General features: G+C 52.4%; 1 pseudogene; it reads left to right on the forward strand.

Annotated features, from left to right (window-relative positions):
- The first annotated feature begins 859 nt into the window (after nt 1-859).
- The window catches only part of LOC114680871, a 32,377-nt pseudogene continuing 14,456 nt past the window's right edge, over nt 860-18,780 (forward strand).

Genomic DNA, 18,780 nt, shown 5'->3' on the forward strand with positions numbered 1-18,780 from the left:
CAGGGGATATACCACCCTCTTCTGGCCTCTGAGGATACCCATGTGTGTGACACACACACACACACACACACACACACAAATAAACAAAACCAACCAAACAAACAAAAAAAAATTTCAAGCCAGCTGTGGTGACACACACTTTCAGTACATAGAGAATTGCAGGCCAGCCAGGGCTACATAGTGAGACCCTGTCTGGAACTCACCAGGCTGGCCTTGAACTCACAGAGGTCCACCTGCCTCTGCTTCCCAAATATTAGATTTAAAGGCATGTGCTACTGTGCCTGGTAACAATAATTCTTTGAAAGTTTACATTCGTGTGTGTGTGTGTGTGTGTGTGTGTGTGTGTGTGTGCACGCATTGATGAGTTCATGGCGTGGTGTGAGTGTGGAGATTGGATAGCAACTTTCAAGAATCAGTTCTCCTTCCATGAGGGTTCCACGCCGTGTGGCTTGGCAGCAAGCGTCCTTCTCTCTGTTAAACCATCTTGCTGGCCCAAACTGGGTTTAAAGCTTCCTGGCTGGAGAGAGAGAGGGAGAGTTCTGTGTCTTTAGGGTGAAACCTTGTGACCCTGGATCAGGCAGGTGCAGGGCCAGAGCAGAATTTTGCCAGATGTTATTGAAGGGGGAGCTTCATCAACCCTGGTCCATGTGAAACCACAGCTGGGCGAGGGCTCAGCTTGTTTGAATCTAAATCTAAGTTTGAATGTGGTCGTGCACGCCTGTAATCCCAGCATTTGGGCAGCTGAAGCAGGAGGATCATCAGTTTGAGGCCAGCTCACGGTACATAGCAGGAACCTAGCTCGACAAAAACCAACAACAAAACCAAAGCCCTGAAACTAAGGTGAAAAAGACCCCCTGAGCTCAGGGAACTTCCAGTGCCCCATCCTGTCCCCTCCCAGGCTTCACGGGGACCTACTGTGAGGTGGACATCGATGAATGTCAGAGCAGTCCATGTGTCAATGGTGGTGTCTGCAAGGATCGAGTCAATGGCTTCAGCTGCACCTGCCCCTCAGGTGAGGACCTGGCACAGAGAGCCTGGCATGTCAGGTTATGACAACACTGAAATTTAAGAAGAAAGTAATTACTTAATTAATTGCTTTTTTTGTGTATGTGGGTTCTCTCCTTCCACTATTCTTGGGAATTGAGCTCAGGTGGTCAGGCTTGGTGGGCAAGCACCCTTCTCCTCTGAGATGTGTCCCTGGCCTTGACTACCTTGAAATTAATTTAAAACAAAGCAAAGGGGGTTTCCTACTCAAATAAGGCAGGGTGCCTGCTTTGACGATGAATGTCGCCTTTCCTCCACTACTTACTCCCAGGATTCAGTGGGTCCATGTGTCAGCTGGACGTGGATGAATGTGCAAGCACTCCTTGCCGGAATGGTGCCAAGTGCGTGGACCAGCCCGATGGCTATGAGTGTCGCTGTGCAGAGGGTGAGGGTGGACCGTGAGACTGTGGCAAGGACCTCAAGGTGGGCTGGTGGGCTGACGGGCGTCAAGGACCGATAGCGGAACTGGGGACAGCCTCAGAGGAGGGTTTCAGCGAGGCCAGGGCAGGGCCAGTGACAGCTGGGGTGTGGCGCTGATGGTGGAGGTAGGCAGGGTTCTTGGCAGGATTCAGGGAGCAGCTGGAAGTGGGATTTAAAGTGAAAGGGGCGGAGCTTGGAGGGTGGGACGGAAGGGAGAAGGGGTGGGGCCTGAGAGCTGAGCTAGAATTGGGCCAAGACGAGCATGGACGAGCGAGCGGCAGACCCTAACCTCTTGTTCTTGCAGGCTTTGAGGGCACTCTCTGTGAGCGAAATGTGGACGACTGCTCTCCGGACCCCTGCCACCATGGGCGCTGTGTCGATGGCATTGCTAGCTTCTCGTGTGCGTGTGCCCCGGGCTACACGGGCACACGCTGCGAGAGCCAGGTGGATGAGTGCCGCAGCCAGCCCTGCCGCTACGGGGGCAAATGTCTGGACTTGGTGGACAAGTACCTCTGCCGCTGTCCTCCCGGAACCACAGGTGGGGTCTGGGGCTGGGCTGTGACAGGGATAGTATACGGGTGTGTGTGTGGGGTGTCCGTGAGGGGTTTGGGAGTAGTACTTGCCAATAGCGGCTACTCCCTGCCATATTCCCCTCCCTGCAGGTGTGAACTGCGAAGTCAACATTGATGATTGTGCCAGCAACCCCTGTACCTTTGGAGTCTGCCATGACGGCATCAACCGCTACGATTGCATCTGTCAGCCTGGCTTCACAGGTGGGCAGGTGGCTGCCATGGAGCGGGGAGGGCCTTGAAGGATAGGGATTAAGCTCCAAGTCTCTTTTGGGTGGGTTTCCCCACACACACCTTTATTTTTTAAAAATTACATTTTATTTTGTGTATGTGTGAAGTTCAGTTCTCTCATAATACCATATAGGTCCCAAGGACCCAACTCAGGCCGTCAGTCTTGGTGGCAAGCATCCCCCCCCCCCAGTGAACCATTCCTCCCTTTATTTGCACACACACACACACACACACACACACACACACACACACACACACACGATTATCCAAGGCCAGACATGGTGATGTATGCCTGTAACCTCAATACTCGGAGGCAAAGGCAGGAGGGTTGGTACAGGTTCGAGGCTAGCCTGAGCATCAGTGAGCACTCGGCCAGCCAAAGAAACTGGCTCTGCAGTTTCTGCACTTGCAGAGAACTGGGGTTCAGTTCCCGCACCCACATGGTAGCTCATAACTGCTTGTTTTTGTTTTTTAATATAAAATAAAAATGTAATAAAATAAAATAAGATAAAACAAAAACCAACACATTGGAATTGGACAAAACAGATCCAGAAGGAAAAGAGCTCAAGAGAAGACACAAGAATCAGAGACCCACCTGGTAGTGGTGGTGCACGCCTTTAATCCCAGCAGGTGGATCTCTGTGAGTTCAAGGCCAGCCTGGTCTACAGAGCTAGTTCCAGGACAGCCAGGGCTACACAGAGAAACCCTGTCTCAAAAAAACCAAAACAACAACAACAACTACAACAATAAAAAGAATCAGAGACCCACTCATCCACACACTCAGGAATCCCACAGAAACATCAGACTGGAAACTACTGCAGGGGGAAGCTCCTCTGATGATCGCTGGGCAAGGCAGTGATCTATGAGGACAGCAGAATAGCATTAGGAGGCATTTTATCACTACTTTATTTTTTTACTCTTAAGACTAGTAGTATTTGGTTTTATCTTAGGCCCCAGGGCTACCTAGCCTCAGGTTCTTTTTTTTTTTTTTTTTATTTTTTTAATTTTTTTTTGGTTTTTCGAGACAGGGTTTCTCTGTGTAGCTTTGCGCCTTTCCTGGAGCTCACTTGGTAGCCCAGGCTGGCCTCGAACTCACAGAGATCCGCCTGGCTCTGCCTCCTGAGTGCTGGGATTAAAGGCGTGCGCCACCAACGCCCGGCCTCAGGTTCTTGACTATTGAAGCAAATGTCGGGTATGGGCTTCTCCTTGAGTGAGCCTTCAGTCAAATCAGATTTCGGTTGGGATATCGGTTGGTTACTCCCATAAACTTCACGCCGCCATTGCACTAGCCTGTCTTGGAGGCGGGACACCATTTGTAGATCAGAGGGTTCGTGGCTGGGCTGGTGTTCACATTCTCCTTTGGTAGCTTGCAGGAGTACCTTCCTGTAGCAAGTACCCTAGAATGTAGAAGGCTCCATGTAGGCACCGGTTTGATCTCTCTGTGTTCAGTGTGTTTCACAACTGCTTGTAACCCCAGTTCCCCCTCTGCTGGTTCTCATGGGCACGGAGCACACACCATCCTGCACTAACATAACATACAAGCACTCACATGAAATAAATAAATTAAATAAACGATCAAACTTTTTAAAAAGCAGAAAGAGAAAGGAGAGATGGAGAAGAGAGAGAGAGAGAGAGAGAGAAGAGAGAGAGAGAGAGAGAGCACACCTGCCTTGTCGTATCCTGAGCTTGCTCACTCACTGGTTTGGGGTTGTCACCCCGTCAGCAGAATGAGGGCCTCCTCACATGGGGACACAGCTGTGTGGTGTAGAAGAAGGCGTTCCCTTCCCCTCAGTCAGCAACCTCTCTCTTTGTTCTGGAACGAAGTTGCCTGTGTGCTTCCCAGGGCCCCTCTGCAATGTGGAGATCAACGAGTGTGCGTCCAGCCCGTGTGGAGAGGGCGGCTCCTGTGTGGACGGGGAAAATGGATTCCGTTGCCTCTGTCCGCCCGGCTCCCTGCCTCCTCTCTGCCTGCCTGCGAATCATCCTTGTGCCCACAAGCCCTGCAGCCACGGAGTCTGCCATGACGCCTCTGGCGGGTGAGGCCCTTCCCCAACTCCTGACCCCTCTTCTGCTGTCTCTGGTCACCTGCCACCCCTGACTGCCTCCCCCACCAGGTTCCGCTGTGTGTGTGAGCCCGGTTGGAGTGGCCCCCGCTGCAGCCAGAGCCTGGCTCCAGATGCCTGTGAGTCCCAGCCCTGCCAGGCTGGTGGTACCTGCACCAGCGATGGACTAGGCTTCCACTGCACCTGTCCCCCTGGATTCCAGGGTGTGTGTCATCACATTCCTCCTCAGGGTCCCTGATACCCTCGTTTCTCACGTTTCCTTTCTACTCTTTTTAAAGCTTTGTTTAGTTGCCCCCATCCCCCCCCCCATGTGTCTCTGTGCACACGTGCCTGTGCGTGGAGGCCAGAACCAGAAGAGGACGTAGGGGTCATCCTCTGCCACTCTCTACCCATTCCTCGGAGGCACGGTCTCTCCCTGAACCTGGGGGTTGTGCTTTCTTGGATAGGCTGGAAGCCAGTGAGTCCCTGTGGTCCTCCTGTTTCCTTCTGACTTGCAGCTGGGGTTAGCGTTTGTTATATAGGTGCTGGGGTCTGAGCTCTGGTCCCCATGACTGGGCATCGGGTGCTCTTAACAGCTGAGCCATCCCTCCAGCCCTTTCTGCCTTTTCTTTTCTTCTTTCCTTTCTCTCTCTTTCTGTCTTTCTGGATATCAGGGTGGGACTCCATGGCTGGGGGAGATGGGCGCAATGAGTCTTCCAAGATGACCTAAACCCTGCTGGTTCCCTGCAGGCCGTCAGTGTGAGGTGCTGTCCCCCTGCACTCCAAGCCTCTGTGAGCATGGAGGCCACTGTGAGTCTGACCCTGGCCAGCCGACTGTCTGTTCCTGTGTCCCTGGCTGGCAAGGTACACCAATGTCCTCCTCCTCTCCTTTTCCTCCTCCTCCCCTCCCACCTCCTCTTCTTCCTCCTCCTGTCTCTCTACCTCCTTTTCCTGCTCCTCACTTCATGTCGGGTGATGCTGGGAAGCCCAAAGCAGACCCACCCCTGCTCTGCCTTTGAAGGTCCTTCATTCTGGGCAAAGACAGCTGTATCTAGACATTCGCAGCCCACACGAGTCAGCTCAGGATAAGAGGGAGCCATGTGGGGCTGAGGATGCTGGGATGCTTGAGGTTTGATGACAAGTCTTTGAAGGGTGTACGTTCACCAGCTGCAGAGATAAGGCAGAACATAGTTCAGGAGTGGCATGTGCCAAATACCCAGGGGCAATTGCTTGCCTTTGCCTCTTCCTGCCTCAGCCTGCAGGTTCTTGAGCTGCAGGCACCCTCACACCCCACCTTACTCCTCTAACCGTAACTACTTCCCTTCTCCCCTCCAGGCTCACGATGCCAGCAGGATGTGGATGAGTGTGCTAGTGCCTCACCCTGCGGCCCCCATGGCACCTGCACCAACCTTCCTGGGAGCTTCAGGTGCATCTGCCATGGGGGATACACTGGCCCTTTCTGTGATCAGGACATTGACGACTGTGCCCCCAGTAAGTGCAGGGAGCTATGGGGGCGCTTCCCCAGGGAACCCACCCGCCAAGCCATATATGTGCCTGGCACAGTGTTGCTGTGTCCTCACAGCTCTGTCACCCTCCTCACGCACGAGGGCCTTCGTTCTGTCTGCAGCACTGCTAAATCAATAAGCACTGGGCTGCTGAGATGACTCTGCAGTTAGAGGGGCTTGCCTCCAAGCCTGATGACCCGAGTTCAGTCCTACGAGTTGTCCTCTGCTCTCTACACAAATACCACATGTACACACACACACACACACACACACACACATATGCACAAAGTAATGATAAAAAAAACCCACATGGCCGGGTGGTGGCGCACGCCTTTAATTCCAACACTCGGGGAGGCAGAGGCAGGCGGATCTCTGAGTTTGAGGCCAGCCTGGTCTACAGAGTGAGTTCTAGGACAGCCAGGGCTACACAGAGGAACCAAAAAAACAAAACAAAAAACAAACAAACAAGAAAATATTTTCATTTCCACGTATAGGCTTTTGAAAATTTGAATTCTGCTAAATGTATTTTTATTTGGACTAGCAGTAATGTTAAGGGCCCATTAGTCTCCTGTGGCTAGTAGTGGCTACCCTAGTCACCAAGGTCTGTGCTGAGCTCACCAATCCGAGCAGGCAGTAACAGTACATGTGTCCCTTGGTGCTTTGAGACTGGACCCAAAGCCTCTGTGGATACCAGACTCCATGGATGCTCAAGTCTCTTGTTTTAAAATGGCTTAGTGTTTGCAAATAGCCTCTGCATATCCTCCCAGAGACTTTAAATCATCTCTGGGTACCTTACTTTTTATTTAAAAATTTCTACATTGACTTATTATGTGTATGTGTGCCACATGTAGAGGTCAGAGGACAGTTTTTGGGAATTCTGTCCTTCCACCTCCAGGGACCGAGGGCTACGACTCAGGATGTCGGGCTTGGTGGCAGGTGTCAGCCCATGCTGAGCCGTCTTACTAATTTAGGCTTAATTTTTAATTTAAATCTTATTATTGTGTGTATGGTGTGTGTGTGTGTGTGTGTGTGTGTGTGTGTGTGTGTGTGTGTGTGTGTTGGTGCACACACTTGCTACATTGCACGTGTTGAGGCCAGAGGACAACTTGGAGGGGTTGGTTATCTCCTTCCACCGTGTGGATTTCAGGAATTGAACTCAGGTAGTCAGTCATGGGTGACAGGCACCTTCCCCGGCCGAACCACCTTCCCGGACCCTCTACACAGCTTAAAGTAGCAAGCACAGTGTAGATGCCACGCACGTGCTTGTTACACTCTGTTGCTTAGGGAGTAAGAAGAAAGTGCGTGTGTAGTCCTCATGTGAGCTCTGGTTTTCACTCTTTCTCATCTGCTGGTTGAACCTGAAGATTCTTTTTTTTTTTTTCGAGACAGGGTTTCTCTGTGTAGTTTTGGTGCCTGGGCTGGATCTCACTCTGTAGACCAGGCTGGCCTCGAACTCACAGAGATCCGCCTGCCTCTGCCTCCTGAGTGCTGGGATTAAAGGCGTGTGCCACCATTGCCCAGCAAACCTGCAGATTCTTGTATGTGGATTTTTCTTTGGGCTACCACTCACAAAAAGTGACATGGAGACTTATGAATTATGAAAGATTGGCCTTAGCTTAGGCTTGTTCCTAACTAGTTCTTATAACTTAACCCAGATCTCTTAATCTAAGTTCTTTTACGTGGCTCAGTTACCTTTACTCTGTACTGCCCATGCTGCCTCCTCTGTGTCTGGCTGGCGACCTCTCCTTTCTTCCTCCCAGAGCTCTCTGTCCCCAGAAGTCCCACCTAACCTCTTCCTGCCTAGCTAGTGGCCATCCAGCTCTTTATTAAACCAGTCACAGTGACACATCTTCATACAGTGTAAAGGAATATTCCACAACAGAGTCTGAATTTCAGGATAGGTAGGGCCAGCTTTATAGCTCAAAGGGGAGTTTTTAAATTTTATTTTTATTTATTAATTAATTTTTTCCAGTCCCTACCCCCCACCTCCACTCTTCCCCTTCCCCATTTCCTCCAAAGGGGATTTGACATTTGCTTTTGCATTTATTTACTTGTGTGTACATTGCACATGTGTGCTATAGCGTTCATGTAGGAGCCCGAGGACAACTTGTAGGAAGAGGCTTTAACCACAAAAGGGGCAAACTTTGATCTCTGATCAGGAGTGACCCTCTGGATTATGTGTGGTGGTGGTGCACGCCTTTAATTTCAACACTCAGGAGGCAGAATGTAGGCTCATCACTGTGTTCGAGGCCAGCCCATTCTACATATTGAGCTCCAGACCTGTCACGGCTACGTAGCAAGACCCTGGTTCAAAGACAAGCAAACAAACAAAAGGAGCATCCCCTCTAGATTGAATCTGGCTTATTCCAGGCTGACGTGGCCATAGGGAATGACCAGGCTTCCTTCCTGCTCACTGCAGACCCGTGCCTCAATGGCGGTTCCTGCCAGGACGGCGTGGGCTCCTTTTCCTGCTCCTGCCTCACTGGCTTTGCTGGCCCCACCTGTGCCCTGGACGTGGATGAGTGTCTGAGCAGCCCCTGTGGCCCTGGCACCTGTACTGACCACGTGGCCTCCTTCACCTGTACCTGTCCACCTGGCTACGGAGGCTTCCACTGTGAGAATGACCTGCCGGACTGCAGCCCCAGGTGGGTGGGGTGTGGGCTGGACACTCAGGGCCCTGTGACAGAATGTGGACCAGAGAGGGCTCCCTGGGCCTGGCATCTGTCTGAGGGCTCTGGTGATGATAGCATATGTCCAAGAAAGGGCAAGGCTGCATGGAAGTCGCAGACTCCAGCCCTTGCGAGGCCCAGACTGGAGCAGGATCCATAGGTGAAGGGACCAGGTGGGATCTCTACAGAGCTATAGCTTGTTGAGGACAGTGAGGACCAGATGTTGAGAAGCACTTGGAGGGTCAGGCTGGCCTTCAAGGTGGTGGAACTTGATTCCCTTGTCCTACTTTCTAGTTCCTGCTTCAACGGAGGGACCTGTGTGGATGGCGTGAACTCCTTCAGCTGTCTCTGTCGCCCGGGCTACAAAGGCACCCACTGCCAATATGAGGCTGACCCCTGCCTCTCCCGGCCCTGTCTGCATGGGGGCATCTGCAACCCCACCCACCCGGGGTTTCAGTGCACCTGCCGGGAGGGCTTCACTGGGAGTCACTGTCAGGTGGGTGGTGTCTGAGGTCCTGGGGAAGAGTCCGGAAACCAGCTGGGGCCTGTGGGGCATCCTGGAGGGAGAAGCCCACCTTGTTTCTGGGGTCTCTCCCAGCGCTGACCTTGAGGGGTTCTTTTGCAGAATCTGGTGGACTGGTGCAGCCCGTCACCCTGCCAGAATGGGGGTCGCTGTGTCCAGACTGGGGCCTACTGCCTTTGTCCCCCTGGATGGAGTGGCCGCCTGTGTGACATACAGAGTCTACCCTGCAAGGAGGCTGCAGCCCAGATGGGTGAGGGGCAGCACGCGGTGGGCGTGTGGGGCTGAAGGGGGTGTGACGGTGCCACACAGCATACGGGTCTAACGAGGTGTGTGGTTCGGTGTGTGTGTGTGTGTGACTGTGGAATAGACTGGCCAGGAATGGTGATGGTGTCTGTCGTGGGAGATAAGCTGGGATGCTGTGTGTGTGTGTGTGACTGAGCCGGTAGGGGAGTCAAAGTTGGGTGTTATGGAAAGAGACCAGGCCTGTTGACAAGTTGCCTGACCGCCCTCTGGATTGTGGTGAGACACTAGGGATTGATGCTGGCAGGGATGCTGGATGTATGTGTGATGTGGCCCAGAAGAGGGAAGGGGGCATGGCCTGAGGCTGCTCTCCGCTTCTCAGGGGTGCTGTCGGAGCAGCTGTGTCAGGCAGGTGGACAGTGTGTAGACAAGGACCACTCCCACTACTGTGTGTGTCCAGAGGGCCGCACCGGGAGTCACTGTGAGCAGGAAGTGGACCCCTGCACAGCCCAGCCCTGCCACCATGGGGGCACCTGCCGTGGTTACATGGGGGGCTATGTGTGTGAGGTAAGTGTGCATCCCAGGAGAGGGAAGAGAAGCTAATCGTGCTTGGGTGTGTTTCTTTTCCCTGGTGTGGGCATGTCTCTTTCTGAGGTGGGGGAACAGGATGCTTCATGTATGGAGGTAAGTAAGTCATCTATACTCCAGCTCCTAGAGATTCATCTGCTTCTGGCTCTGGAGTGCTGGGTTAAAGGCATTTACCACCACACTTGGCTGCATGTCTTGTCGTCTCCTCCTTCTCCTCCTCTTCAACAGAGTCTCGCTATGTAGCTCAGGCTGGCCTTGAACTATTAGAGATCTACCTGCCTCTGCCTCCTGAGTGCTGAGACTAGAGAAGTGTGCAACCAGACTTAGCAGTCTTTTTTCCCTTCTTATGGGTGTATGTCTGTGTGTGTGCACTGGGTGCACCCAGGAGTGTGCTGGGAGGCCAGAGGAAGACATCAGGTGTCCCCTCTACCACTGCTTTATTCCCTTGAGTTTCTCTCCCTGAACCTGAAGTTGGGCTGGTAGCTTCTTAAGTGGGTGCTGGGGATTTGAACTCAGGTCCCCCTGGTTGTGCAGCACGTGCTCTTGCTCACTGAGCCATCTCTTCAGCTCCTAACCCTCATGTCTTTGTGGATGGATTTGGGCACATTTGTGTGAGTTTCTGTCTCCAGTTCTGCGTCTCTCTGTGGGTCTGAGGGACTTGCCAGTGTCTGTGTCTAGATGGGTGTTTCCCTTGTGCGTTTCTGTGTACCGGCTGTGCTGGTGGCCTCCCCAGTCTCACTCTGACCCGAAGCAACCCGAGGGAGGGAGGGTTTACTTCAACTCATAGGTTACCGTCCATCACTGAGGGAAGCCGGGGCGGGAGCCTGAGGCAGGAGGCTGCAGAGACCACAGAGGAATGCTGCGTACTGGCTAGCTTTCTTTGGGTTGCTCGGCTACCTTTCTTCTGTAGCTCAGGCCCTCCTGCCTGGGGATGGGATCACCCATAGTGGGCTGGGCCCCTCCACATCAAGCAGTCAAGAATATATATACCCACAGCTATTCTCAGGCCAATCCGAAGGAGGCAATTTCTCAAGGGAGATTCCCTCTTCCCAGATAGGTCTAGGTTTAGTTCAAGTTGAGAAAAAAATTACAAGGACAGAGTGTTTCCCTGTACTGAGTAAGGCTGCCCTCTATGTTGGCTGAATATTGGATGTCTATGTGTGTCCTTTTGTGCTGGGGTTCCGTGTCCACAGGTATGCCTGGGCGTGTCTGTGTCCCCTAGGCCTGAGTGAATCCCTTTCTTGCCCCACTCCAGTGTCCTGCTGGCTATTCTGGTGACAGCTGTGAGGACGATGTGGATGAGTGTGCCTCCCGGCCCTGCCAGCATGGAGGCTCCTGTATTGACCTTGTGGCCCGATATCTCTGTTCCTGTCCCCCTGGCACACTCGGTATGTCAAGGCCAGGGTTGGGGGACAGGATAAGAGGCAGTCTCTAGACTTGACTGACCACTGTCCCATCCCCCAGGAGTGCTCTGTGAGATCAATGAGGATGACTGTGGCCCAGGCTCATCATCCTTGGACTCGGGCCTCCGGTGCCTACACAATGGCACCTGTGTGGACCTGGTGGGTGGCTTCCGCTGTAACTGTCCCCCGGGATACACGGGTCTGCACTGTGAGGCAGACATCAATGAGTGCCGCCCAGGTGCCTGCCACGCAGCACACACCCGGGACTGCCTACAAGATCCAGGTGGGCACTTCCGCTGCCTCTGCCATCCCGGCTTCACAGGTAAGTATGGCAGATAGACCGGCCAGGAACCTGACTGTGGGTCTGCCATTGTGGTTGAACCTCCCGGCATCTGCTTGTCTAGGGCCTCGCTGTCAGACTGCCCTGTCCCCTTGTGAGTCCCAGCCATGTCAGCATGGAGGCCAGTGCCGTCCCAGCTCAGGCCCTGGAGGTGGGCTGACCTTCACCTGTCACTGTGTCCAGGTAGGTGTGCGTGGCAGGGATGGAGGCCCTTGGGGAAGGGTATGTCTGTAAGGGAAAAGGGGAAGGCAAAAAGGAGTTCTGAGAGATGCTGAATTATGGTTTGGAGTGTAACTTAGTGAAGCCGTGGCTTGGCCATGTGGCCTCCTGGGGAAGGCGTGGCTTATCTTCAAAGTCAGGTCTTTAGAGGAAAGGGGAGGTCGCTGGATGGGGTGAGGCGGGTGGGGTGGGGTGTCATCATTTCTCAAGTCTCGACCCTCACACTTCTCTCTTTTTACCTCCTGTTTCTTTTCTTCTCACTACCAATTTTCCTCTTTTGGTTCTCTCACTAGCCGTTCTGGGGTCTGCGTTGTGAGAGGGTGGCGCGCTCCTGCCGAGAGCTGAAGTGCCCGGTGGGTATCCCATGCCAGCAGACCGCTCGCGGGCCGCGCTGTGCTTGTCCTCCCGGGCTGTCCGGGCCCTTCTGCCGGGTCTCTAGGGCGTCGCCCTCAGGAGCAACTAACGCCAGCTGCGCAGCTGCCCCGTGTCTGCATGGGGGCTCATGCCTGCCGGTACAGATCGTCCCTTTTCTTCCGCTGTGTATGCGCGCCGGGCTGGACTGGCCCGCGTTGCGAGACCCCTTCCACAGCTCCTGAGGTCCCCGAGGAGCCACGGTGCCCGAGAGCCGCCTGTCAGGCCAAGCGAGGGGACCAGAACTGCGATCGCGAATGCAACAGCCCGGGCTGTGGCTGGGACGGCGGCGACTGCTCGCTGAGCGTGGACGACCCCTGGCGGCAGTGTGAGGCACTGCAGTGCTGGCGCCTCTTCAACAACAGCCGGTGTGACCCAGCCTGCAGCTCTCCAGCCTGCCTCTATGACAACTTTGACTGCTACGCTGGTGGCCGCGAACGCACCTGCAAGTGAGCCCCCCGACTCTGTCCCTCTGTCCATCTATACGCTGCTGCACTGTCTGTCAGTGAGCCACATCTGGCCCAGTTTCCCTGAAAGTCTGTCTTTGGACTGTCTGATGGGGCTGGTCCTTCGTTTCTCACGCCTGCCGCCGCCTGTGTACCTCATCTTTGTCTGTTTGTATTTTCATATCTTGCCCATTTGCTTCTGCCTGCCTGCAGTTACACAGCCCATCTGTCTATACTTATGACTTGTTCTTCTGTCTTCCTTAAAATTTTAAAAATTAAGCTGGGTATAGTGGCTCACATCTTGGGACTTGGGAAGCAGAGGCAGACAGATCGCTATATGAATTCAAGGCCAGCTTGAAGATTTATTTATTTATTATGTACACAGAAGAGGGCACCAGATCTCATTACAGATGGTTGTGAGCCACCATGTGGGTGCTGGGAATTGAACTCAGGACCTCTGGAAGAACAGTTGGTGCTCTTAACCTCTGAGCCATCTCTCCAGCCCCGTGCCCCTCTGTTTGTCTGGAGCCCTCTCCTACCTTTGTCTTCTCACGATCTTCCATTCCAACCTTCCCCAGCGCCCCAGTCACCCTGACCTCCTCAGATGTCCTATACCTGCTCTTACCTGGGGACGCTCTGCTTGCTCCCACTGGCTGAATTGTTCTTCCCCGAAGTTCCGCCCACCTCCTTCAAGCCTTTGCGTAGATGGTGTTATCTATATTGTAAATTACTCTTAGGTGCCCCCAGCACATCCCTTGCTTCCTAGTATTTAATTCCAAATAGTACCACATGCACATTTATATTTACCATTGATTGTCATCTAATTAGAATGTTGAACATTCTCCTCACTTGTCTCCTATGACATCTCTCTCCACCCACAGGGATGCCAGTTCTTCTGAGGCAAGGATTTGTGTGTGGGATCTTGGTATTTAGAGCAGCATGCAGCAGGTGCTCAGTTAATAATTGATGTTGAGCACCCCTAATCCCAAACCCGAAACCCTGAACTGTGTGGAGCATGGGCATGATGCCACAGTGGAAAATCCCATCCTTTACTTCATTGACAGGTTGCAGTCAGAATTCAGGCACAGGCTGAGATGTAGCTCAGTGGCCGAGGACTGCCGAGATAGCATGAGGCCCTTGTTCAATCCCCAGCATGGCAATAAAACAACCCCCAAACTCAGGCACACTCAGCTACTTTTGGCTGTGTCCCTTTGTGTTTAGACTCGGGCTGGGGAGGAAGCGCAGGTGGTGGAGCGCTTGCCTCACATGCACAAAGCCCTGGGTTTTGCCTCAAGCACCACCTAACGTGTGAGTGGCGATGCATGCTTGTGATCCCAGCACTCAGCAGGTGAAGGCAGGACAGTTCATGATCACTCTTAGCTACATTGTTTTTTTTGTTTTTTGTTTTTTTTAAAATAGGGCTAGGGTTTCACTATGTAGCCCTGGCTGGCCTGGAATTGACTATGTAGCCCAGGCTGGCCCCAAACTCACAGAAACACCCCACTGCCTCTGCCGGGAGTACTGGGATTAGAGGTGTATGCCCTCATGTCTGGCTGACATAGGAGTTTGAGGCCAGCCTGAGATACATGAGATCATATCTTAAAACAATATGTATAGAAAGATATTTCATTGCATATATAATATTTAAGCAAATAGGCAAATATTCTAAAACTCAAATTAATTTAAACTCTGAAATAGTTTTAGTGCCAAGTATTTCTAATTACGGACACAGAACCTGTGGTTATACAGCCAACAGCTGCGTTTACAGAAAGCCTGACATTTGCAAGGACATTCTAGCCGCCTGTGCAAGCACTGTGCAGTACCGCTGTTTGCCATGTGTGCATTTAGGTGTCTGGGGATCCCTCACCATGTGTTCTCTGCCTCCAGCCCGGTGTATGAGAAGTACTGCGCCGACCACTTTGCAGATGGCCGCTGTGACCAGGGCTGCAACACTGAGGAGTGTGGTTGGGATGGGCTGGACTGCGCCAGCGAGGTCCCAGCCCTTCTGGCCCGAGGGGTTCTGGTCCTCACGGTTCTCCTGCCCCCTGAGGAGCTGCTGCGTTCCAGCGCCGATTTCCTGCAGCGACTCAGCGCTATCCTGCGCACCTCGCTGCGCTTTCCGCCTGGATGCGCGGGGCCAGGCCATGGTCTTCCCCTACCACCGGCCGAGCCCTGGCTCTGAATCCCGGGTCGGCGTGAGCTGGGTCCCGAGGTGATCGGTGAGTGACTATAGCCCAAGGCTGGGTACAGTGGACAGGGCACCGATGATCCAGACCTTGGGTTTCACACTTCTTAATTGAGAGCGCTCCCTGGCAATGCATCTTCCACAGGTTTTTTTAGTGGGGTTGGATCTCAGCTGAGAGTTGGGTGGGTGGTGTGGTGATGGGGGTGGCTTTCTGAGGTTTTCTAGGATGCTATAGACAGCTGTTGAGTCTTTGGGTCCCTTGCTCTGTTCCCGCAGCTCTGTAGTGATGCTGGAGATTGACAATCGGCTCTGCCTGCAGTCACCAGAGAATGACCACTGCTTCCTGATGCCCAGAGCGCTGCTGACTACCTTGGGAGCCTTGTCAGCAGTAGAGCGACTTGATTTCCCCTACCCACTGCGGGACGTTCGAGGTGAGGTGGGAAGAAAGAGCGGGCCATTAGAGCACGTGGGCCCCAGAGAGTGGTTCGATCCTAGTGGTTCGGTCTTCTGCTGAAGCCCTGCCCGTAGCTAAGCCAGCCCGGTGGGTGAGAGCCTCTCACAGTCGAAGCCCACCTCTAGTTGCTCGCTCCACATCTAAGCCATCGCCTGCGACGGAAACCCCGCCGGGTTGTTCCTGCTCTGCTCCTTGGCTGAGGGCTCACCCACTGCTTCCTTCTTTACAGGAGAGCACTGGAGCCTCCGGAGCAGAGCGTGCCCTGCTGCCGCTGCTTGGTGGCCGGGGCGTCTTTCTGCTGGTCATCTTCATCCTGGGTGTCATGGTGGCCAGGCGCAAAAGCGTGAACACAGCACCCTCTGGTTCCCTGAGGGTTTCGCACTACACAAGGACATAGCAGCTGGCCACAAGGGCCGGAGGGAGCCGTGGGACAAGATGCACTGGGCATGAAGTGAGGACCTTGTGCTCTCTCTATCCCTAACTTATGGGGCCTTGCAAGCTCTGGGTCATCCCACCTTGGTCATATTCCAACCTCTGACCCCACCTGACTTCTTTAACTTCAGATTCCATCTGGGGCTTCAGTGTTCATCCTTTTGACCAAAGACTCCATGATCCCTGGGGATTGCCCATGATCTCTGACCTCTGATCTTATTTTCTATTTCTATTCATTTCCTGATCATATCCTTCCCTGGCCCCATCCTGAGCTGGCTCACAGACTTCATTCTGATTCATTCCCTTGTGACTGCTGTCCTCAAGACCTACGTTTACGTCATCATCTCAACCTGTCCCTGACTAAGGAGGACTGTGTCCTTGATGATCCCTGAATCCCCTCTGGTTTCAACCCACCCGTACCTTTGACCTCACCCCAGACCCCTGTTTCCACCCAATCCAGTGTTCATTTTTCCCTGTGGTCCTTGATCCCAAGCCTCCAACTTGACTTATCCCTCAATACCTACAACTGTATCCTGATTTTTAACCTCCCCTAGGATTCTATGAACTCCTCAGCATGACATTTTCAATCTTGGCTACCCTCCATTAGCATGAATAACTCCTCTTCATGAGCTTTGACACTATCATCTAGATCCCTCATTTTCCTTATCTATCCCTGTTCCATTGTGTGTACCACTCCTGACACCTTGAGATTCTGGCTGCCTGGGGCTTGAGGGGTGGCTCAGGACTTTAAGGGATTGCTGAACAGGAGTGCCGGCTGGAGTCTGGATCCTTAGAACCCATATAATGTCATAAGTTCCCTAAATGCTTGGTGGGCATGGCAGCGTAGGGCAGGCTTTCTCTGGGGCCACCAACCAACTCCCAGATCATGACACGGAGACTTGTTACTAGTTATGAATGCTCGGCCTTGTCTTAGCTCTTGTTTTAACCTGTTTCTCTTCATCTACATTTTGCCTCGGGGTTTTCTACCTTTCTTTCATTCTGTATGTCCTACTTTCCTGCTTCCTCTGTGTCTGGTTGGTAGACGGCTGCCTGGCTTCTGGCTCCAGGCATGTACCTCTCTTTCTTCCTCATTCTCTCTTCTCGTCTCTCCCTCTATGTATTCCCTCTGCCCACCAGGCCTGCTTATCCCTCTACTGCTATTGGCCATTCAGCTTTTTATTAGACCAATCAGGTGCCTTAGGCAGGCAAGGTGAAGCAGCAACACACCTTTACATAATTAAACAAATGCAGCATAAACAAATGTAACACGCCTTTACGCCTTTACATAGTTCAAGTAATATTCCACAACATAAACAAATGTAACACACCTTTATGTAGTTAAAGTAATAGTCCACAACATGGCAGCCTGCCTTGGAAGGTTGCAGTCCTGATTCTAGAGCAAGCTAACTAGCTCATATCCATGAGCTCTTGGTTTGATTGAGAAACCCTGCCTCAATGACCAAGACTGAAGAGAGATTGAAGATGATTCCTATTTATCAACTTCATATCTGGACACCTACATGCACACTCGTGTGCCCAAAACATGCATGTGCACACGCAGCCATACACAAATGGGAAAAAAAAAAAAAAGGTTGATTGCCACCTGACACGATTCTGTAACTTCACCTCTATCCTTCCATCCCTCTTTGGAACCTGTCAACAACCCAAGAACCTACCTCAGTTTGTGACCCATGACCTGCCTCTATGACCTCTGCCTGAATTGAACCCTACATCCTCCTTCCAGGCCAGATGTCTCCAGTGCACTTTTTCAAATTTTTTTCTTCCTGTTTTCCCCAAGGAACATGGCCAAAAGCGAGAGTCTGATGGGGGAGATGGCCACTGACTGGATGGACTCAGAGTGCCCAGAGGCCAAGAGACTGAAGGTATTGCCTGCTTCTCTCTTTCCCTCCGGGCCCCAGGTCATGACACCCTGGTCAGCCGGAGAGCCTGGGGAAGTCTCCGTTCTCTCCATTGCCAGGTCCAGACAATTGCTACATCTGTGTGACCTCATTTTCTTCTTAATGTGGCTCTGCTGCCTTGTTAGGAGGGAAGGAGATTTGCCACTGGTTACCCGGGTTACCCCTTCTCCATCTGGTTCTTCCTCACACAAGCTCCTGCTCCCAGGCTATTCTATAGCAGTGGTTTTCAACCTGTAGGTTACGACCCCTTGGGGGTGTCAAACAACCCTTTCACAGAGGTCGCATATCAGATATCCTTCATATCAGATATTTACATTATGATTCATAACAGTAGCAAAATTACAATTATGAAGTAGCAATGAAAAAGTTTTATGGCTGGGGGTCACCACAACATGAGGAACCATATTAAAGGGTCACAGCATTAGGAAGGTTGAGACCACTGCCTTAGAGGGAGCACTCTGGCTCACAGAGTGACTGCTTTTTCTGTTCTTTGTCCAGCATGTCCAGGCTGAAAGTGTCCCCAACTGGTCTTGGACTCCATTTATTTCTAGGAACCCTACCCATTTGGCTGGTCTCTCCATTTTCAGATGGTTCAGTCGGTAAAGTGCTGAGGTCCTGAGCTTGATCCCCAGAACCCACATGGGAAAACAGAAACAAAACACAACCCAGGCACTATATGGTACACTTGTAAACCCAGTGCTGGTGAGGTGGAGCCAGCAGACTCCTGGCTAGTTAGTTAGCTTAGCCCTCCTTGGCAAGACCCTGGTCAGTGAGACCTGTCTCATGAGAGAAGACGGACAGTCCTGAGCAGTGACATCCGAGCTGGTTCTCTGGCTTCCATACTCATGGGCACACACACACACCATACACACACACACACACACACACACACACACACACACACCAACACACACACACACACACACACACACACACCAACATACACACACACACACACACACACACACACACACACACACTCACGCACTACCTGAGGCTGGCAGTGTATAAAGAAAATAATCCTCCTGCCTCAGCTCCAATAGCTGGATTACAGGCATGTGCCACAGCATCTAGCCTCCACATTTCTTTTACTAGGGATCTGTATTTCATAGAATATGAGAACTGCATTTAATTTTTTAA

This window comes from Peromyscus leucopus, unplaced genomic scaffold (assembly GCF_004664715.2).
Source record: "Peromyscus leucopus breed LL Stock unplaced genomic scaffold, UCI_PerLeu_2.1 scaffold_877, whole genome shotgun sequence".
Classification (NCBI taxonomy): domain Eukaryota; kingdom Metazoa; phylum Chordata; class Mammalia; order Rodentia; family Cricetidae; genus Peromyscus; species Peromyscus leucopus.